This window comes from Silene latifolia, chromosome Y (assembly GCF_048544455.1).
Source record: "Silene latifolia isolate original U9 population chromosome Y, ASM4854445v1, whole genome shotgun sequence".
Lineage (NCBI taxonomy): Eukaryota > Viridiplantae > Streptophyta > Magnoliopsida > Caryophyllales > Caryophyllaceae > Silene > Silene latifolia.
In genome coordinates, this window is record NC_133538.1 from 257183587 (window position 1) to 257207469 (window position 23883).

The 23883-nt window shown below is 39.4% G+C and overlaps 1 long non-coding RNA gene across 1 annotated transcript; it reads right to left on the bottom strand.

Moving 5' to 3' along the window:
* Positions 1–16116: 16116 nt before the first annotated feature.
* LOC141626357 (uncharacterized) lies at positions 16117–19561 on the bottom strand. The gene is made up of 4 exons (XR_012535948.1): positions 19369–19561; positions 17785–17871; positions 17426–17507; positions 16117–16423 (listed from the first exon to the last, which is right to left on the bottom strand). It is a non-coding gene; the product is annotated as an uncharacterized LOC141626357 (long non-coding RNA).
* Positions 19562–23883: the final 4322 nt, after the last annotated feature.

The following is a 23883-nucleotide window of genomic DNA, read 5'->3' on the forward strand; positions in this document are numbered from 1 at the left end:
CAATGCATAACACGATTCAAATATAAGTTAGATGAGTCAAAACCGGATTTTGACTGGAGACAGATGTTGGTAGTCACAACTACCAACCCCGCGCCTCTTATGGGGTCTCTGGTTAGAATCCAAACATGTTTGTTCTCGTATTTCCTCTTTTTTTATCTTCTTATTTGTAATCGGTCTTTACCATTTCAAATATTTCAAATCATTTTTATGAAAAACTTTATAACCATAAATCGTAATCACCCTTGGTTCCTTATACCATGACGGTTTAATCCGTGACTCGGTGATATTATTTGGTTAATTACAAATTAATGGGTATTTTAATACCTTTCTCTTTTATTTACCATTTTTTCCATTAATTCACATTTGCAAACATATTATTCATATTCATAATCATCGTTGGTTCTTTATACCATGTCGGTTTAATCGGAGTACGATGATAAATATTGACTAATTACAAAGAAATGAACTTAACTTATTAGTTCATATCAAACATTTTACTTTTACTTCTACTTCATTTTATTTTTATCCTTATCTTGACTATATCATATGTCACCCTTGGTTAAAATAAATACCATGTCGATTTAATTCGAGTACAGTGATAAAACGGTTAAGCACACACATTTTACATTTTTATTTGTAAACTATTCTTTTCAAATTTGCAAATCTGACAAAGAATATTACTAAGATAATAGTAATTATTCCGAGTCATGTAAATCATTTAATCACAAAAGCGGTTTTAAACGACCTTTTTTAAAAAACAACCAGGAGAGGTCCCTTGGACTGCCCTATGGTTCACGCCCTAAGGAACCTCCTATTTCCTGTATTTAAAACCTGAACAGGCCTTGTTGCCTCGCCAATGGGCTCACGCCCTAATGGGCTACCTGGCACTGTTTTGTCTTGTTTTGGTACTTGTCTAGGACGATCCCGATTACAGTTAACCCGAATACATGACAGGTCAGATTGACAAGTTTACATTTTACACTTTATCATTTAAACACACTTATTTTCCAAAAAATCGGATCGTGTTAATCATCATAACCCGAATTTAGTAAATGGATGTTTAATTTTCGTTTTGCATGCAAATCAACTTAAATCCAACTTTGACATCAATTTCATGATATGTGGATAAACAAACCGACTTAGCAAATCTTCACATGTTAGATTAAGACTTTTGGATGCGCATTCATGCATTTAAACTGTTTTATCAACTCTTGCACTTAAACAACCACGATCGATCAGTAGAGGCCGCTAACGCGGGCGGGATTGGGTGTCCTATTAAAGGGCTTCCCAATATGTACTCTCATCCCTTACTCAGAACCTTTGGATACTGGATGGTCTTATCCAGGGCGTACGAGAGTCATTCTAGTGATAGGATGCTAAAGGGGGACGAGTCCGAGTCCTTATCTTTAGCACCTATGTCAAGCACCGCTTTTTGCCTTGATTGACCGAGGTATAAAGTGGATTCGTACGGTTTTCAGGCATCCCATAATTTCTTGGTGGTGACTCTGAACATCTCTGCATCGTTTCGAGACCTTTGCCAAGACGAAACCGACCGATCTAAAGCAATCCAGTCGAAAGCATTTCTACATCATAAAGCGTGGCTTTCCGACCGCTGCATGTCCACAGATAGGCTTGGCGTGCAGGTGGCCCATGTCTACAGACTAGTAGGTGGCCTATTTCAACAGACCGGCAGGTGGCCTATGTCCACAGTTTGGCGACTCTGCTGGGGAAAACTAGGAGACTTGTGTCTTTGTGATCTTTAGAGGTGAAACTCGAACGAGGTCATGGTTAAACTGCATTAATTGATATTACGGTCATAAGTCGGGTTCCTTGTCCGGGACCACAACCTAACCTTTATCGACCAATTAGCTCATCCCGTCGGCGTGAGTCTTCTCATCCCCGCGTTTTGAATCCCGATTGCGTCAAGCATACCATTGGCGTTACACCATTTTGTTTCGCCAAAGAGCATTCACTTACTAGGTGAACGAGACTAGGGCACCAACCTTACACATTTTGTTTGGATTGATATCCCTCTCGAAGATTGGGGTTTTATCGCTTGTTGTGTAACCACCCTTACTAAGCCAAAACCCGTGTCAGCATTATCCATAATATAATGAACTGTGAGTGCTTATGTGCTATGTGATCATAAGTCCTTCCGTGTCATTTCAAAAATCTCAAAAGCACATATTTACGTCGTTATAATGGTCGTTTCAAACCCCGGTCACTCACTGACCGTTGCATTCTCAAAGCGCCCTTTTATGCCATCGTAATGACAAATTCTACCCTCGAATTTTCAAAATTTGAAATCAATTTTCAAACAAAAACGTTTTTCAAACCGTCGTAATGACTATTTCAACCAGTGCAACTTTCCAAATTTCAAATCTCGTTTTTGAAACAAAGTTTGGGCTTTTTTAAGCCGTCATAATGACGATTTCCATTCTAAAATTTCCAACCATATTTTCAAAATCAAATTTAGCTTTTCTAACCCGTCGTAATGACGAATCCATTCCTCATAATTTCCAATTTCAAATCTTGAAAATGAATTTAGCCATTTTCAAATCTAAAATCAAAAATCAAATCCTTGAAAACCAATTTAACTGTTTTCAAATTTCCAATCAAAACTCACTCTTTTGAAAACGGATTTAACCGTTTTCTAAGTCTTCGTAATGACGATTTCAACCATTGCAATTTTCCAATTTTCAAATCGCATTTCGGAACGGAATTTGATCTTTGTCCAAGCCGTCATAGTGACGATTTCAATTTCCAAAGTTTTTTGAAATTCCCTTTTTGAAAACAAATTTAACCGTTTTCAGATTTCAATCACAATTTCAAATCATTTGAAAACAAATTTACTCGTTTTCAAATTCCAACCCAATTTCAAATTCTTTGAAAACAAATCTAACCATTTTCAAATTTTCAACCCAAATTCAAACTCTTTGAAAACAAATTTAACCGTTTTCAAATTCTCCAATTTCAAATCGTTTGAAAACAAATTTAACCGTTTTCAAATTTTCAACCCAATTTCAAATTCTTTGAAAACAAATTTAACCGTTTTCATGGCCATTGTGATGACGATTTCAAATTCTTCGATTCTCGATTTTCAAATCCGTGATTCTGAATTTTCGAAACCCGTCTTCTAAAAATAAACTTAACCTTTTTTCGAAAGACAACCTCAAGCAAATCTCACTTTTTGAAACTTTTCTATTTCTAAAAATCCTTTTTAAATAATGATATCGAACATATCAGTCCACCTTTCCGATTCAGCCTCGAGCCAAAGTTAGTATGTACTTTCTGGTCTAGGTCGTGTCGCCTAATTGTCGTGACATCTTCAATGGCGTTAGCAGAATTAAAAACCTCTCGGGTATTAAGCCCATATTTCCCTTACATTACGGGTCTAAGGTCAAGTTTGTTTACATGTCTTGTCCAACGGCGTCACGCCATCAACGCACATCCAAACTGAGTCAGAATTCGTCTGTATAGGCATCACTATGCCAAAGTCGACACTCGAGTCTAAATTCAACATCTTGCACCCTGAGTTCGAACACAAGAGGTCATTCACGATCTTTAATCAACTCAAAATCTAGTCGCACCGTCGTGTCTTCATGATATAACTGCCTTTTATACATATGTGTCGTACTTGCTGCTGTTTGTGCAACCCTTGCCAAGACAAGTTATAGCGCCTATCGTCATGTCAAATAGGAATCCCTTGGGTGCCTTCAATCGCCAACCAGGAACTCAAGAAGCCGATCAATCTTCAGCCGCCATGACTTCTGCTGAAACCAACAACTTGGTCCTTTGACTCCTTGCTACCGTGGAAAACTTGAGCACTCGTCTCTCCCAAGTTGAGGACAAAATGATAACCGGGAATTTTCCCTCTTCTGATATTAAGCAAATGGTTAAGCTCCTTGAAAGCCGACTACTTGCCAACGACGAAATCAACCCTAGTTGGAAGGCTACAAAAACCATTGAAGCCAATTCCTTAGGTGCTCCACTAACCAAAACCAAACGACCTCATAGGTCCTTCCCTGATTTGGGTATGCCTTATGCCACAGCCTTGGAAAGGCTAATCTCTAAAGGAAATCTCAAACCGATTGGTCCAATTCCAGACCCTCTACCAAACAAGCGAGGACGTAGATGGGACGGAACTATTTTGTCAATATCACCAAGGTCGCGGACATGACACCGAGATGTGTCTCCCTCTAAAAGGCGCCATCCTTGATATGATCGAAAAGGGAGTGTTACCATTACCTCCCTCATCAAACAACAAAAACAACCCTCCAGAACACCCTAATGGACACAGTCATGAATCTTTCCTAGACTGCTTTCACCTCATCTCTCCTGACAATGAGAAAGTTCATGCAATTGATGAGGATGGCATACAAAGCGGTATAATGATGCTCTCCATCTCTATCAACAACATATTCTCAAAGGTGCAAGTGGATATCGATGATTTGAACACCCGGGTAGCTAATTTGGAGAAAAGGTTTGGTAGTACCGAAAATGAACCTGACCACCAAGGAGAAAACCAACCCTCCGTTCACCAACCAATGAGTGATGAAAATGAGGAGTTGTCTGATGGTTCCCAAATACACGAACCTACCAACAAAGAACATGAAATCACCTCACCGAAATCCTTTTCAAAATACCAAGCAACATCCCAAAAACTTCTCATTGACAATGACCAAATCCTGCTTCCGCTCAGGGTTGACAAAAACAAAACTCACAAAAATATCCCAAAAAACACCAATGTTGGAACCATGGAAAAACATCAAAGGGTTAATCACAGATCTGGGAATAGCATTTGACACCGCTCTGGAGATACTTGCTTCAGAAGAAATGCTGCAACCCATTGGTCCGACTCCGGACCCACCTAAACACAGGAGATCCCGATTCTGGGATGGTAATGCTTATTACCAATACCATCAAGGCAAAGGCCATGACACCGAAGCCTGCTTCAAACTCAAGCATGCCATTTAAAATATGATCGAGGCCGGCAAAATCATAATTGCACCTCTCAGTCAAGACAATCCTCCTGAATGTCTCAAGCCAAACAACAAAGTCGAACGTTCTCAAAGGACATTCACTAATCTCAACACAACTTATGCCGAAGCTCTTCAAAGGCTCCGGGCTGAAGGGAAGCTACAACCAATCGGGCTCACTCTGGACCCGCCTGAATGCAGGCAAACCCATTTCAGGGATGGCAATGCCTATTACCAATATCATCAAGGAAAAGGTCATGATACTGAAACATGCTTCGAACTGAAACATGCTATTCAAAATATGATCGACAACCATAAACTGATAGCTTCATCCCTATGCCAACCAAGTGATGAAGACAACTTTAATGAACATCTCATTCTGCAAGGAGTTGAAAGCCTCATGAACTATTGTCTTCATATCATTCCCAATAACGATAGTGAAGTGAGAAAGTGGGTCAACGCTCAAGAACAAACATTCAAGCCGCTGGATGCTGAGAAGGAGACCTTCGAGGAGGAAAGTGATGATTAGGAGTCCGTATCTACGATTGAGTCCAAGTTCGAGTCCGAGTCTTAGGCTTTCTGATATCTATCCTGGTGTCTGTCCTTTTATTCCTAAGTGACAAACTGTGGCCTGTCCCCATGAGTCACAGGTATTCCTCGAGTCTGTGCTAACCTCTTATTTATCTAAATAAAAGCACAACTTTCACGTATGTTCTTCTCTCTTCCTTTACCAGTTCCCGTTGATAACGAGAATTGATTTGAGAACTATTTTAAAAAAAAACAAATACCACATGTTCCAATTCAATGTGAGTACACTCAAGTGACGTTTTGTACTAAGTAAGCAAAGGTCCCGGAACTCCGTGTCCATCTCTTTACCTATTTCATGTCTGGCAATAGAAACCTTTCATTAGCACTCAATTTAGAGCGAGCTTTTATCAAAGAGATTCTACAACGAACCCAGATAACAAACCAGAACATCTCCTTGTTCATGATCAATGACCGAAGGCAAGCCCATTATCCACAAAAACATCCCATCACAAAGAATCGACCTCTCACCACCAGGTACATCCCTGCTTGCACCTTCACCATCCTCGAACGAAGGACAGCAAAGAACCAGTAAATCTAACCCTACCAATTTCCAAAAATGAAGCAAACCACTAAAACAAAGCAAGCCCGCAAGCAAGCAACAAACTACTAAAGCAAACGAAAAACCAATAGGAAACACATGCCTCCAAGGTGAGACCTGGACCCACCAAGTCAAACCCTTTTCCCACAAAAGAAAAAAACACCCCCAAAACACAAACAAACGTCTGACAAAAATATTAGTCTAACCTAAACAAAAAAAACTCCAAAACCTTAAAACGCTCTACTCTTTCAATGCCCTCGGAGGAAGTCCATTAGACTGGAGCTCCATAACGTTCGTGAATTCGACCGTGACCCAGTGCATGGATAATGGATACCACCGACATGTCAAAACAATGACAACACATAAGGGACAAGCCACCTTCCTAATTTTTCCAGAACAAAGGTCACATTCAAAAGGCCTTACATCCCAGAGACAAAAGGTGATTAACCCAATGCCAAAGCAAAAGCCATTCACCCAAAGCAAAAGCAAAAACCAAAGCAAAACCCATAGCCATAAGCTACTCAGGCGAAGGCCAAGACCCGAGCCAAAATCAAAACAAAACCAGATTGAAACCCTTCTCGAAAGGCAGAACTCTAAAGAAAGCATCAAACACAAAAATCCCGGACCGATGAGTCCAAAACACTAAACTCCAAAACCTCAACCAACACTGCTTCACCCCTAAGTCTTTCTAGAGACTTTTACAGGGAGACCTATCTAGGATCCTGGGCATCCCCTCAAGATCATAACCAACATCGCTTCACCCCTAATTCTTTCCAGAGACTGTTATAGGGAGAACTATCTAGGCTTTTGAGGATTCCCCTCAAGCTCCCAATATCACACCTTAACTTTTAAGGTCCAGACATGGGATTCTGATCCCACATTGTTACCAACCATTTCGTGCTCAGGCCACATTAGGCCAGAGACCCTATTCCGCACCGCATTAAAAGTCGTAACCCCAACGGCCTAAACACCACAAATACAAGCTCCAGATTTTTATCTGTCAAACAAACCTATTATTAACATGCTCCACATTCCATAATGTCGAAGCCATTTTCACCCTGACCCAGATACATAGTCTTCAAAAACATTGCACCCCGGAGCTGGACATGGACATTTCATTCTTAGAGTCCACTTTTTAGTGTGCTCACGTAACAAGAAACATTTTCACAAACTACGCATCTTCGATTCATGATCAAGAGGGAATTCTCTCAAATCAAATTTTGAGTCACCAAACGAAATTTACCGTCGTGACCCTCAACTTCAGATTTTTATCTGTCACACAAACCTATTATTACTAGGCTCCACATTCCATAATGCAAAGCCATTTTCACCTTGACCCAGATATGGAGTCCTCGAATGCTTTGCTGCCGAGAACGGGATGATGCCCGTCGTTGTGTGCACCAAAGATAAAATTTATAATACCTATTAAAACTAACAGAAGCTAGTGGTAACAGGGTCGAACCACAGGGAGGCGATGTAATTATTAGTTGTCTAATTTTAAGTCCAAGGTAACAAATGTGGGGGTTTGATTTGATTTGGTCTATAACTAAAGGCAATAAAAGACAATAAACTAAATAAACGGATGAAATCAAATATTAAAAGGGTGCTAAGATGGTCGGTTCACTATAGTTTCGGCGGCAGTATACTAGGTAGGTCTAAAACAAACACGTGAGACGGGAAAATAAGAGGTCCTCTCGGTCCACTCTCACAGGTAGCATCTTTCGATCTCACTACAGGTCCCTAATATCACTAATACTAACTTTCGTCCTGAAAAGTGACTAAAAAGGCTAAACTAACTTATCTTTCGATCTCGTTAATCTAGTCGTCTTAATTAGGTAGGCTATCTCCCTTCCCTATCTTTCGATCTTTATTGGGTCGGTTAAATCCTAAACATTCAACTAGTCGCATGCACTCGATTCGTCAAACATAGAAATTAAATTAATTAAAACGAAGGTAATCTCACGAGGCCAGTCGATCGACGAGGAAGCCCAGTCGATCGACCATGGCGCACTCTAGGTCGTCCTATTCTAATGCCGCCTACACTACAGATTCCCTACATTCTAGCACAAGGGATTTAGCTACTCATACTCATGATAAAAACAACAATAAACTTAACAATTAAAGCATTCGAAATCATGCTTAAATTATCTAAACAAGCGATTAACATAAAGCAATAAATTGGTTTTGGTATATCTAACCTAGCAATCTTATACTACGAATGAAAGCAACAAACTAAATAATAAAACAGAAAAATACCGTGTCGAGAAATTGCGGAAGAAAGATCAAAACCGAATGCGAAACCAAACTTTATTAACGGAAGTAACCTAAACTAATGTATATGTAGAACTCGATAATAAAACTAAATTAAAACTTGATAGAAACTAGATGATTATTCTGAATGCTAAAGCTACGTTATATAGGAATACAACGTAGTTCTTATTCCAAAACCTAATGTACAATGGGCTTCTTATTTCTCGATCTTCTTATTCACGTCAGAATTAGCGGCTTGGTCAATCGACCATGCAAGGCAGTCGATCGACTGCTCTTCGCTGAACAGTAGCTACTGGAACTCGTGGGTTGGTCGATCGACTAAGGCGTGATCGATCGGTCAAGTAGGCGATACTTGACTTCTAACTTCTCGTGGATTTGTCTTTCGGGCCTCGAAATGCGCACCAAGCTCGTTCCTTGAGTAAATACTTCATGTCAAATGCAATGCAATGTTCTTGGGGACGGATTTGGCTCAATATCTACTCATTTCCGCATAAATCTGCAATATTACATAAAAATACGAAAGTAGACGAAATGGGGCAAATAGTAGCATAAACTACACAAATGAGCTCTGAAATGCGTGTGAAATGAGGTGCAAAACATCATATATTGGACACGCATCAAACTTCCCCAAACCAAACCCTTGCTTGTCCCCAAGCAAGAACTGGACTCGATCTTAGGACCTAATGGAACGAGTTCAATCTCAGAGCGAAATGCAAACTGAAAAGCCTAAACCAATTTAATGCAATAAGTGACAATCAATTAGCAATATGAATCATGCAAACGAGTTATGTAGTCGTTAAAAACTTCTGAACCGTCAACTATAGAGGCTTATCAATTCGGACTCTCACGGGTCGCTCAAATCACTCAATAACTATAGGTGAATATATGTAAAAGATAGAAAGAATTCATTTTGTAGTGACTCTCACCTAACTACGACCTATAAGAACATGCCTGCAGTCTAATATGAAAATGATCTCTACAACCGTACATATGCATTCCAACCAAACAAATGACCATGACACATGCCGAGGTAAATATGGATGTGTGAGGTAATGGGTAAGAAGAGGCAAAACAATTATGGGAATGTGGAGGTATAGATGATCAAGCTGGTACCTAAACAAAACCATAGAACAACATCAAACTTCTTGCTCAAAATAAACAATAAAACTGGTGCTAATTATCAAGCACAAATCTCATAATCTCCATAATAATCAATCAACTCCCCATAAGATACAAATGCAACATTGGAGCAAAAATTGCCATTAAATAAAGACTTTGAATTATGCGAATTGATTTCTTTTTTTCTTCTCGGGCCTCGGTCGATCGATCAATGAGACCAGTCGATCGACCGCCCTCTACAGTACAGCACGCATCTCTTTTTTTTTTCTTTCTTTTTTTTTCTTTCTTTCCTTCCTTTTTCATCTTCCCATTAACATCTCAAAAGAGCGTATGCCACCAAAAACAAAGTAACAATCCCAAGAACATAAACTACTAGCTTGACAAGGGCAGACTAAGTGTAGGATGTAGTTAACAGGACAAAAAGGCTATTTTTGGCAGTGTGGAGCTTATGGGCAAAAAGAATAAAGGAAACCTCTTCCACATGTGTCAACAAACCACAGACCGAATGCATACAGGTATTAAGCAGATTAAGTTCATATTTATACATATTAATATAACATGTCTTATAAGGAGTACTACTCACATCCTAGATAAACTGGTCATGAATGTCACCAGCTATAGGCTCTAAAACTCAGAATATGGTGTAGTTTGCCAAAAATCTAAGTCAAGTCTCAAGTTCAGCAAGAAATTTAACGAAAACTCGTAGATTATGCATATATGATTCTACTAATAACATGTCAATTTAGCACGGCTCAGGCATAAACAGATGAAAATGCAATGTCATCATTGAAATACTACCGTTCCAACTCGACATATATGCTAAAATAAACGTGCATTTTTTTTTGAATTTTTGAAATTTTTCAATTTTTTTGAATTTTTGTATATATAGGAAATAAATTAACAAATGCAAAATGATGTGCAATAAACGTGAAACAGAAATGCAATAAAACATATGAATGCAACGCAAAACCCTTCCCCAAACCAAATCACACAATGTCCCCATTGTGCAAAATCATGTATATAAAATAAAAGGAAAACGGGAATTTGCGAAAATTAACTACATAAGACATGAAGTAAGAACTCGGAAACTCACAAGACTTTAAGCGCAGCAAAAGGAAGCCTCCCCAAACCAGCGTGAGCTAGGAGGTTTCAGTAGCCAGTAGTGCTACCAATAAGTACCTGAAAAGACAAACAATACCATGCGTAAATCCGAGAAAATAATTGATGAAGCGGTAATTATGTGTAAAATAGAGAAACAGAAGAAAACAGAAACTAAGCGGAGAATAAAGTGGAGAAAAGACTCCCTCAACTCCGCAAATCGACCAAACACAGCAGGGGAGTGATCGAAAACAGGTACAGCAGCGTTGGGTGGTCGATCGACCACATCACCCAGTCGATCGACCAAGGTGACACGAACAGGAGCTTCTGTAACTGTAGCAGTCAGTCGATCGACCAAATAGGCCACTCGATCGACTGAAAATCCTGCTATAAGTTCTGATTTCTTCGAATTAGCTCGATAAATTGAGCTAATATGGTCTATAGACCTGCAAACACACATAATAATGCGCCCAAAATTGCGCAAAACCCAAAGTAACGGTATAAAGTGTATAAAATCCTAAGCAAACTTCTCGCGCAAACAAAAGCAATAAAAAGAGTTTAACGAAAGCAATAAAATGTTTGTAAAGTCTTTGATCAACTAATAGTTGATCAAGAACGGCCACGGAATGGCCCACTTAGTCGGCTTCTGGCTACAAGAAGTAGCCTCTACAGTGCTCATCTCCTCAGCTGCACTCTTCTCAACTCCAACATCCGCTAAACTCAACGGATCAACATGTTGGACATCTTCCCACTCAATGACCTCCTCAAGCTCGTCAGAATCCAAATCGGACTTCGTCACTTTGACTGGCTCATCCTCAGGCTCCTCATCAGTGCCATAGCTAAGGCATCCTAGACCGCCTCTTTGAACGATTGGCTCCTTCACAGTTGGAGCAACATGCGGCTCTTCCTTCCCCAAACCAGCTCCTGCAATATCCAAAACAGAAGAATCTTCCTCCAACTTGCTCCCAATCTGGGGCGGAGGTGTCACAACAGGAATAGGAACAGAGATAAGCATATCAGGAAGTATAAAATAAGATTTCTTCTCAAAAACCGTATTACAAGTGATTGGCCACATGGGGTCTTTCTTCTTAGCGGTCTGAGCAAAGACGATGGAATGTTTCCCTACTTTGAAGGTCAAAGTCCCAGAGTCAACATCAATAACTGCACCAGCAGTGTGCAGAAATGGTCTACCTAGTATGATAGGTATGTGGGCATCTTCAGGCATATCTAGTACAACGAAGTCAACAGGGAAGAAAAACTTCCCTATTTGCACAGGGATGTCCTCTAAGACTCCTATAGGCTCGACCGCAGATCGGTCAGCCATCTGTACTCTCATATTGGTGACTGCAAACCTATTCAACTTCAGCTTCCTAGCAAGACTCAAAGGCATCACACTAATACTGGCTCCTAGGTCGCACAAGGCCTTCTCAATAGAAAAGGTGCCAATATTACATGGGACTGAAAAACTACCTGGGTCTTCTAGCTTATGAGGTGCGGTATGGGTCAGATAAGAACATGACTCCTCAGTTAGTGCGACATTATGCACAGTTTCAAGTGACTTCTTCTTAGACAAAAGTTGTTTCATAAATTTCATGTAAGCAGGCACTTGATTGACTAACTCAAGAAAAGGAACTTGTACGTTTTAGCTACGAATAACATTTTCAAATTTATTAAACGATACCTGTTCCTTTTTCGGCACTAATCTCTCTGGATAGGGGGCTGAAAGAATTAACTTAGCCCTCTCCTCTAGGTCTCTCATGCCGGCATCGGTGGATTTAGGCTGAAAGTCCACTACCTTCTCCTTGTTGAAGCTTGACCCTTCTTCAGACCGTCTAAAAAATGATCCATTAATCGTCATCGGGTCATATTTCGGAACCGGGACTGACCCATCAGCATTTGGGTCTTGCCTCAATATTTTCGGAGTAGTTGTACCCCGAAACAAGTGATCCCTCAAGTTATTTGGCATTGGAGGACGAAAAGACTCACTCTTAGCAGCACTGTCAGTCGATCGACCAGGTTGGTCAGTCGATCGACTGACTTCTATAGGACCAGAAGCTACTGTATCTCGCGGACTGGTCGATCGACTGGGTATCTCAGTCGATCGATTGATATACCTGGTAGACGTCTTTTTCTTTCCACTGTTCGTTCCAGCTTTCTTCTAACTCGGTTCCGCCTCATCTTTTTCAGCAATGTCCTCGACCATAGCGGGTCCATCAAGGGTAGACCCACTCCTCAAAGTAATTGCATTTAAGGTCTCCTTTTGATCAGTCTGAGTCGGTAAATGTCCCGGAGCTCGAGTTGTATTCTTGCTAGCCAATTGGGCAATTTGGCTCTCTAACATCTTCATCCCGGCCTCTCTAACTTAAGACTCTTTCAGCAACAAATTTTTCAACTCATTGAAATCAGAACTTTGGGATTGCTGCTGCTGCTGAGGAACATACAGAGGCTTTTGATATGGCTACTGCTGCTTATGAGGGGGCACATAATTCTGTTGCTGCTGCTGTGGAGGTTGAGTCGGATTCAAGACATTTTGGCTACTCCACCTCAAGTTCGGATGGACATTCGACTCATAATAAGTGTTTGTCTGCCTATAATGTTGAAAGGCGGCACAAGACTCAAAGGAATTAGGACAATTGTCTGAAACATGTCCCTCAGCTCCACATCTTTTGCAGACGAAGGGACCGTCTGAAACAACATTCACATGATAGATCCCTCCTTTTGAAGCTTCTCCCAACTCGTACTTATCAAACCTCGCCGTGAGAGCCTTTAGTGAAGCTACAGAAGGGGATCCAGCACTCCTCCTTTGATTTCCCCTGGAATTCCCATACTCAGCTTTATGGGTGGCCAAATCATCAATAATTTTCCACCCCTTAGTCTCTCCAACATTCTCCTGGAATCTGCCACTAGCTGCCGCATCCAGGATAGCCCTTTGATCGTCATAAGCCCATTATAAAACTGATTGCATAGGCTCCATTTCTCAAACCCATGGCGCGGAATGGTTCGCACCAACTTCTTGAAACGGACCCACGCCTTATGAAAATTCTCATCCGGACCCTGTTTAAAGCTCGTGATCTGAGCTCTAATGGCATTCGTCTTCGAGGCAGAGAAATACTTCTTGTAGAATGCTAGGGCCAAAGAATTCCAGTCAGTGATCCCATTATCAGCACGATCCAAGCCTCTGTACCACTCCCTTGCAGCATCATGAAGAGAGAATATAAACATAGTCTCCTTCACCTGGTCCTGGGTCACACCGGTTGGTGGGGGTATGGAACAGCAATAATCAATGAATGTCTCCATATGCTTGGCTGCATCTTCATTTACAGCTCCCCCGAATTGGTTTCTCTCAACCAAGTTAATGTAAGAAGGCTTCGGCTCGAATTTTCTGTCCTCCCCGAGTAATGCGAATCCTTTGTAAAGATTCGCAGCTGTCGGCTCAGAGTGACTGGCTATACTTGCTTCTTCAGCCATGACTGGAAAATCTGGAGATGTGACGGTCTCAGCTGAAGAAGTGGAAACAGGAGATGAATGTGGATCCTCCTCAAATAGCTCGTTCTCGTAGTAACTAGACAGAGTACTCAGCTCTTCCTCTGTCGGCAATACTCTAGATGATCGTCTCAACTCACGCAAAGTCTTCTCCATCTCGGGATTGAACGGTAGTAATTCACCACCCTGTGACCTGCGCATAAGAAGAAACTATAAGAATAATATGAGAAGAGTTTAAGGAACAGATGTCCCTTAAACTAAAAGAAAGACTAAAAAAATAAAAACAACTAAAAATTTTAAACAATGCCTCCACGGCAACGGCGCCAAAATTTGATGCCCATCGTTGTGTGCACCAAAGATAAAATTTATAATACCTATTAAAACTAACAGAATCTAGTGGTAACAGGGTCGAACCACAGGGAGGCGATGTAATTATTAGTTGTCTAATTTTAAGTCCAAGGTAACAAATGTGGGGGTTTGATTTGATTTGGTCTATAGCTAAAGGCAATAAAAGACAATAAACTAAATAAACGGATGAAATCAAATATTAAAAGGGTGCTAACATGGTCGGTTCACTATAGTTTCGGCGGCAGTATACTAGGTAGGTCTAAAACAAACACGTGAGACGGGAAAATAAGAGGTCCTCTCGGTCCACTCTCACAGGTAGCATCTTTCGATCTCACTACAGGTCCCTCATATCACTAATACTAACTTTCATCCTGAAAAGTGACTAAAAAGGCTAAACTAACTTATCTTTCGATCTCGTTAATCTAGTCGTCTTAATTAGGTAGGCTATCTCCCTTCCCTATCTTTCGATCTTTATTGGGTCGGTTAAATCCTAAACATTCAACTAGTCGCATGCACTCGATTCGTCAAACATAGAAATTAAATTAATTAAAACGAAGGTAATCTCACGAGGCCAGTCGATCGACGAGGAAGCCCAGTCGATCGACCATGGCGCGCTCTAGGTCGTCCTATTCTAATGCCGCCTACACTACAGATTCCCTACATTCTAGCACAAGGGATTTAGCTACTCATACTCATGATAAAAACAGCAATAAACTTAACAATTAAAGCATTCGAAATCATGCTTAAATTATCTAAACAAGCGATTACCATAAAGCGATAAATAGGTTTCGGGAGATCTAACCTAGCAATCCTATACTACGAATAAAAGCAACAAACTGAATAATAAAACAGAAAAATACCGTGTAGCGAAATTGCGGAAGAAAGATCAAAACCGAATGCGAAACGAAACTTTATTAACGGAAGTAACCTAAACTAATGTATATGTAGAACTCGATAATAAAACTGAATTAAAACTTGATAGAAACTAGATGATTATTCTGAATGCTAAAGCTATGTTATATAGGAATACAACGTAGTTCTTATTCCAAAACCTAATGTACAATGGGCTTCTTAATTCTCGATTTTCTTATTCACGTCAGAATTAGCGGCTTGGTCGATCGACCATCCAAGGCAGTCGATCGACTGCTCTTCGCTGAACAGTAGCTACTGGAACTCGTGGGTTGGTCGATCGACTAAGGGCAGCGGTTGATCAACTGAAGTAGCTGATACTTGACTTCTAACTTCTCGTGGATTTGTCTTTCGGGCCTCGAAATGCGCACCAAGCTCGTTCCTTGAGTAAATACTTCATGTCAAATGCAATATATATAATATACTACTACAAAAACAAACAAAGAGGATGGTTCAAAACCGTCCTTAAATCTTAAAACAACCGTCCTTAAATCACCCGTCCTCGTTGCCTAAGAGGACGGTTAAAATAAAGTCAAACCGTCTTGTTTAGTTTTTCAAAAGAGGACGGTTATGGATTTGAACCGTCTTCTTTTCATTTAAAAAGATGACGGTTGCGCGACTCAACCGTCATGTTTTGGATGCATGGCGCGCGTGATTTTTGCACCAACTTTATCACGCTTTGTCTTAGAACCGTCTTCTATACATTTTTTTTTAAATCAATTTAGTGCGAACTAATGAATATAGCCCGCACAATTGTTGCACATATCCATGCTCTTTGCCGACTAGATTTTTAAAATGGAAATTATTTCATTCATACCCTATACGACAATAGTCGTATAGCTTAAATATTACATCCTATAACATTTCAGTAATTCTTACATTTATACTCAAATGAAATCAAACAAAACGGAATAAGTTTGAACCTACAAAATACAAACAATCTAGGTAACATCCGAGTGTTCAGTCTAAATACATTAGACATTGCCATCAAATACTTGCGCCTTAAACTCCAATAATGCATATTTAGCCCAAATTTCCCGCACTGATCAATTTTCTCAACCGAGTATGTCTTCAGGGCTTTAATCATGAACTACATACAAAGTAACCAAAAAACACAATTACAATTATTTTCATATCAGCACATGTAATTTATATAAAATGAAGTAAATATTGAAACAAAAGAAACAAATGAAAGGACGTATACATGGAATAATATTAATATATCGTCCTCTGATGATCTCCAACATAGACATAATATCCACATAAGATGGTCATAAAGGGCTCCGTAGGACACTAAAATCTAAATCATGTCAACTACGATGTATAAAAATTAAACCCATTACTAAGTAGAGAGCAATTCATATATGAATAGTTGTAACAAGAGATGAACATGTAAGTAGCCAGGTTTGTTCAATCAAGCAACCGGTAATTCCTGTAAGACCAATTTTGGTTCATGAGACATGACAAATAAATACTTGAAATGTTATCATGAGGATGTTGTCTCTCAGCAGCGGGTACTCTATAATCTCGTTTAGTACAAAGTATTTTCCCTTAGAGGCAAAAGATAGTAGCCTTAGTGAAGGAAGAAAGCTACAGTCGAACATAGTATTAAAAGGACTCAGGTGAGGATAGACATAGATGGATATATCTTCAAAACAGAAAGTTGAAGAAATGGCTTCAAAAAAGAATGAAGTTCAAATTTGCTTGACAAGTCTAAGATGGTAGTCTTTTTGAATAAGATGAAGATACAATGAGAAGAATAGCCCACCCTGAAGCGTTGATCTAACTTCTAACACTAGTGCATTATGGCTCTAAATAGATTGACAAGAATTTCCATAAAAGCATATCTGATGGACCATAAATTATTCTAAACTTAAGGCTTTTATCAGATAGTGCAATGACCACCTAAGATTCTGAAATTTAAACATCACGTCTAAAACCATAAATTAAATACCAATTGAAATGCCGAGCAGAAATGTCCGACAAATTACAATGCAAAAACATCCACTCATCAATCAAATCACTAGCAACAAATCGGCACAAGCTTACAGCACATACATTGCTACAATGACATGAAAGGGGGACTATTTACCTTGTCCGATCTCTTGACATCTACATTGGTTTCTTCCTATTCTCCTCTGCGAATACCCGAATACAGCTGTCAATTCACAACCCTGAAAAACATAACCATCCAACTGGTGTTTTGAGTCTATTTTAAGTCATTTATTTAGCTGATACATTGAAAATAACTTTGCACGAAGTAATTTTCTTTTGTTTAACTTTGCATTTCAGTTTCAATAACGATAAGAAAGACGTACTCTATATCAAGAGTCTTTTTAAAGCCAACACTTCACTTTATTTAATTTTTAAAGACGAACTATAGAGCGAGCATAAGCAAACAATTTCTAAATAAGAACAAGCAACAAATGACAAAATTAAATATCTGCTTACTTTTGATTGTTCAGAGGCGCAAAAGTATGCAGAAACGTAGAATGTGATTCCCTCTCATACAACTACTCTCTTACTTTTAGTACAGGACTGCAAATAAACAAACATACAACTGATTAGGCAGTTAAAAATATGACCACGAATATAATAATGGCATAATTAAAGCGATGTTTCGTAAAAGCAGGAAAATAAAGTAAACTCTGTCACATTGACCATATCCATATAACCAGGAGATAATTTAATTTTTAATTACATGTGTAAAATTTGAATGGAAATGTGGAAGTATGTTGCTATCCAGTAACATTTAAACCAGCAGCAGATTTCACAATATATGGACTATGGCCTTACTACAATTATGGTAGCTTTGATGAAGCTTTGGAATGTTATGGGATGGCAACTCTTTCGGAAATTGACGGACTTATAACCATGCTGACAAAGAACACTTTACCGGATACGATAAATGACACCAATGCTAAGCTAATCTCAATTATGACAATTGGTCTATGGCAAAACAGTATACGAGTTATATATCTCAAGTAGGTTATGTACAACAACACCTTGGAAGAAAGAAAAATGCAACATACCATAACAAAAGTCATATAATCAGATGAATGCAACATAACCTTGACAATAAACTATAGTTTAACACCAGCCAAAATGAATGTTAAATCTCATACTCAACATTTAATTTTCTATTTGCAATACTGAAGTATCATCCAAAATAACCCCAACAGTTAATATAACAATAATGCAATAGTTATTTCAGTTTTCTGTTTATACTAGTGAAGTATCATCCAAATTTTGTTTATATCGCACAACACAAAAATGTATCAAACTAGTAACACTCTTGAAGTGCTACCTCCCCAATCAGTTAGCAAGGATAGTGAGAAGGATGCACAAAAGCACTAAATTAGAATAAAAAAGGGAATGGTTTAAAATAAATAAGATTTCAGTCTTAACCAAAATATAAGATAAATATTAAGTTACAGTATGAAATTCAGTTGATGCCTCTGTCAGCCAAAAAAGGAACTACAGTCTAAAATTCAACTCAACTCAGAAAGAGAGTTATCAAATTGGATGCAAGAAGGTTCAACTATTCATTATGAAGTTGACAGTATGAAACAAGTATAGAAAAACTGTATACGTTGACAGTGTGAAATACAAAGTAAATGATAAAATGTGTTAAATACTGACCAGCCGAATTCAGCAAAATAAGTCAAGTTTTTTCAGCGGAAACAAGAACAGTCATCATTGGGCTTACTGGGTTTGCGATAATTTTGCTCAATGAGACGACCCACAAAGAAAACAGTATACGTTCCCAGATTATATTGAAATTGAAATAATCCAATAATTTTCCATTATAAGGGTCCAGCTCATGATAACCTTACTATAAAACCGTCTTACGGAAGAGCCCAGTTAAAAATCTTGATAAATTAAGCAAGATCAATAATTTCACAGATGCAGGAGTAGATTAGGGATTGGGGATAGCAACAATATGTATCTAATGAAGAATTGATATGCAGAATTGATTTGATTGTTCAATTTACAAAATCAATTTGTATTAAACAATATATTAACACACAGTACCTCAGTAAGGAGATGAAAAATGGCGATCGTCGGTGTTGCGTTAGGGCAAGATGAAGGAGCACATGGTGGCGGAGGTTGCGAGGCGCGATGGTGATAGCGTTAGGGTAGGTGACTGTGGTAGCGAAAAACGGTGATGGTGGGTAGAGTGTGTTTTAATAAAAAGGGAAGACAAACGAGCAATATAAGGATCGAATAGGCGAGAATTTTGATTATCACTATTAAAAAACAAGACGGTTTTAGTAAATACCCGTCTTGTAAATTACAAAGAGGACGGTTTTATTGACCAACCGTCTTGGTTACTTTTACAACGAGGACGGGTCTGGTTATTAACCGTCCTACTGATGTGATCACTTAAGGCGCCAAATTATTTGGTTGAAATAAGACGGTCCCGTCTCCAACCGTACTCTAAGGGGGCGTCCTCTTAGCTTAAAATTGTAGTAGTAATGCAATGTTCTTGGGGACGGATTTGGCTCAATATCTACTCATTTCCGCATAAATCTGCAATATTACATAAAAATACGAAAGTAGACGAAATGGGGCAAATAGTAGCATAAACTACACAAATGAGCTCTGAAATGCGTGTGAAATGAGGTGCAAAACATCATATATTGGACACGCATCACGGGACATACCTAGTCTACCCTTAGGGTCCACTTTTTGGTGTGCTCACATGATAATGAACATTTTCACAAATTAGACCTCTTTGATTCATGATCAAGGAGGAATTCTCTCAAATCAATTTTCGAGTCATCAAACGGCATTTACCGTCGTGACCCTCACACATTAAGGTCCTAACAGTTAACTTAGGCACACACACGTAGAACTACGATCTGGTTTAATTTCACACCACGTGAATACGTAGGCAGTCTTTCAAGGACGCAACCATACACCTCAAAATCAATTATCAACACACACGAAGAACTACGATCTGGTTTGACTTCATACCACGTGAATACGTAGGTAGTCCTATTACGAGGGCACAACCACATCCCCACACACATTAAATTTTAACACCTTTAATTTGCAACCCATTTCACACCCAGCAAGAACTACGATCTGGTTTGATTTCGCAAACACGCGAATACGTAAGCAGTCCCCCAACAAGGACACAACCGCATATCCCTTTCACAACCACACACCCCTTTTAATCTCAACCATCAGCATCAATCCTCAAAAGCGGCCCACCCATCTGCAAAAAATAATCTAATACCTCTTTATCGGGGGGCTTCTTCCATAAGACGTCGCCCATTCCTCCTTTTGCCAAATTACCATCTTATCACTCTGGGAGCTTCTCTTTCAAGACGCCACCCGTCCTTTATCCTCAAACATCTTTTGAGTCTCAACTAATGTCCAAAATAAAACCGCCCATAGTCTAGTGCTCGGTTCGGACGATGACAAAGTCTTGGTTCCGCTCTCCGAATCATCATACCTCAGGGAAGGATCTCAAATGAGAAAATGGTGGCGAGGTTGTCCGAAGAAGATTGGTTCGTGCCTTTATAATTCCCCAGTCGAGCGGACCATCTACTCCAAGGATCTGATGCGCATTGTCACCCTTTCTTGGCTAAGGAGTTGCACACACATAAGCAAAGTCTGTCAGAGTCACCCCCGTGTCGGGTCGATACCGAGTTTCTATCACATTCACAACCGTCTGTTTTTCAGTCTGTCAGTATGTGTCTGTGTGAGTCAATGTCGTAACGATCACGTGTCTCCAATCTATCAAATCATGGATCTACAAGCAACAAGACTCAATATTAGGCTTCACAACTTTTGAAACTCCTATCCCCCTCACTTGAGATATTACATGGTAATTGCTTACATGCTTATATGCTTACGTGCTTATATGCTTTCATGCCTACGTGCTTGTCTTTGCGACTGAGGATTTGTGTGGTCATTAACCATGAAAATAATCTTGAGAAGAAAAACGCACTCTAACTGAGTATTGGCTTCTTCCCAATAAACGCCAGCCCGTCAAGTCCAAGGGCTTTAACCGCGTCGATTACATGGCATACTCTACCTCCCAATGTGCGGCAACTCAAACCCCCAGCGAGTCCTGAGAAGTTTCTAGCTCCCCAGCAAGTGCCGATTTTCAAATGGAAGTCACACAGGTCTTTCAAAGATCCTCGCAACATCATTTATAATCCCGACGCAACGATCTCGCTAAATGGTGTTTCAGAGAGCCTTGCTTAGATGATTTATCCCCACTGAGTTCGTTTCAGACCCCCAACATGTTGGAGTTCGTTACTCCCTAGTCAAACCTATCAACATCAACCTGGTTGGAAGTCATTACCGGACAATATCTAGAAAAAATCCCGTTGTTTCAGGCTATTTCCCGCAGACGATCATTTGACCATCGATGGCTGGCAAGCCTCTATGCACCCTTCGAGAATCAATTCAAGGACATATCCTGAAGATGCCTCAGGTATGACTCCTTCTTATGGCTGGTGAGCCTTTATACGTAGTCTAATAGACTTTAAATGACCCGAATCGGAAGTCGACAGACTCTAAACTGTTCCCGATGGTAGGTCTTTGACTCGAATCCCTGAGCCGCCTCGACGTCGCCCTTCCCGACGGCAGGTCCTTGGCTCAAACCATTTTGAGTCGCCTCGACGTCGCAATGGTCTTCAAGTTATAATCTTCGATTGACCTAGAGGCCATACTTTGACTTTCGCCCCGTCCAAGCCTCAGTCAAAGTAGGGGCTCTTTAGATACCCAGTATCTGCACCTTCCAAAAACCACCCAATGATTATCGGACTATAACGTGTTTTTTATATGTGTGCGTGGATTGGCTATACATGAGACGGTTTAATGCATTACTCGAATATGAAAAATGATTTCAAAAATGGTTTTCTAACTTCATTTGCATTAAAACAACACTATTTAGAGTTAAAACCGTCTTCGGACCCAAAACCGACTCAGAATCTGAGTCAACCCGAGTCTCGAATGTCAAAAATAATGTCATAAATGGTTTTATCATGCCATTTGTATTAAAATGATAGTAATTGGAGTCAAAAACGACACTGGGCCAAAAACCGACTCAAAATTCAAATCTTGAGTCAACACGGGTCAAACACGAGTCAAGCACACAAAATACCTACCCCAAGTAACACCGAAAAATCATCTTATTAGATGACCATATTATTACACGACATCTTATTTGGATACCACAAATCAAACCAACCAAACAATAGATGGAGCAAACGCCACATCCAAATTGAAAAGGACAAGACGCCCATTAAGGCACTAAGTGGCTCGCGCCTCAATGGGCCTCCTCCTTAACCTCCAAGCAAACTCAACCGACCTACCATCCCACATTTCTCTATAAATACCCACCTTCACACACCATAGTCTTCACGCGAGTGTCCGCCCCCTCACATATCACATAAAATTCTAGACTCGACTTTCTAAGTCACAAATCGACACGTGTTTTCGACCTACCGATCGAAAAAACAAGCCTTACACATTTGTTTGGTACCATCGCCGTGCATTCGACCGACCCATTCGACCAACCCCACATTAATCAACATGTTTTTCAACCACATGTTTTGAACTTCTTTGATCGCAAGTAGTCGCATAACGAGAAAATCGTCTCTAAAGTTGTCTACCTCGTAAACTTCATAACACGTAAGTTTGAGGGTGTGAACAACTCACTTATTTCATGTCTTTACTATTTTTATGAGTTTATAAGCATGAACAATGCATAACACGATTCAAATATAGGTTAGATGAGCCAAAACCGTATTTTGAATGGAGACAGAGGCTGGTAGTCACAACTACTAACCTCGCGCCTCTTATGGGGTCTCTGGTCAGAATCCAAACGTGTTTGTTCTTGTCTTTCCTCTTTGTTTCTTTTATTATTTATAATCGGTCTTTACCATTTCTAATATTTCAAATCATTTTTATGACAAACTTTTTAACCATAAATCGTAATCACCCTTGGTTCCTTATACCATGACGGTTTAATCCGTGACTCGGTGATATTATTTTGTTAATTATAAATTAATGGGTATTTTAATACCCTTTTCGTTTATTTACCATTTTTTCCATTAATTTACATTTGCAAACATATTAGTCATATTCATAATGATCCTTGGTTCTTTATACCATGTCGGTTTAATCCAAGTACGATGATAAATATTGAGTAATTACAGAAATGAACTTAACATATTAGTTCATATCAAACATTTTACTTTTACTTCTATTTCATTTTATTTTTATCCTTATCTTGACTATATCATTTGTCACTCTTGGTTAAAGTAAATATCATATCGATTTAATTCGAGTACGGTGATAAAACGGTAAAGCACACACATTTTACATTTTTATTTGTAAACTATACTTTTCAAAGTTCCAAATCCGACAACGAATATTACTAAGATAATAGTAATTATTCCGAGTCATGCAAATCATTTAATCACAAACACGGTTTTAAACGACCTTTTTTTAAAAACAACCAGGAGAGGTCCCTTGGACTGCCCTATGGCTCGCGCCCCAAGGAACCTCCTATTTCTGTATTTC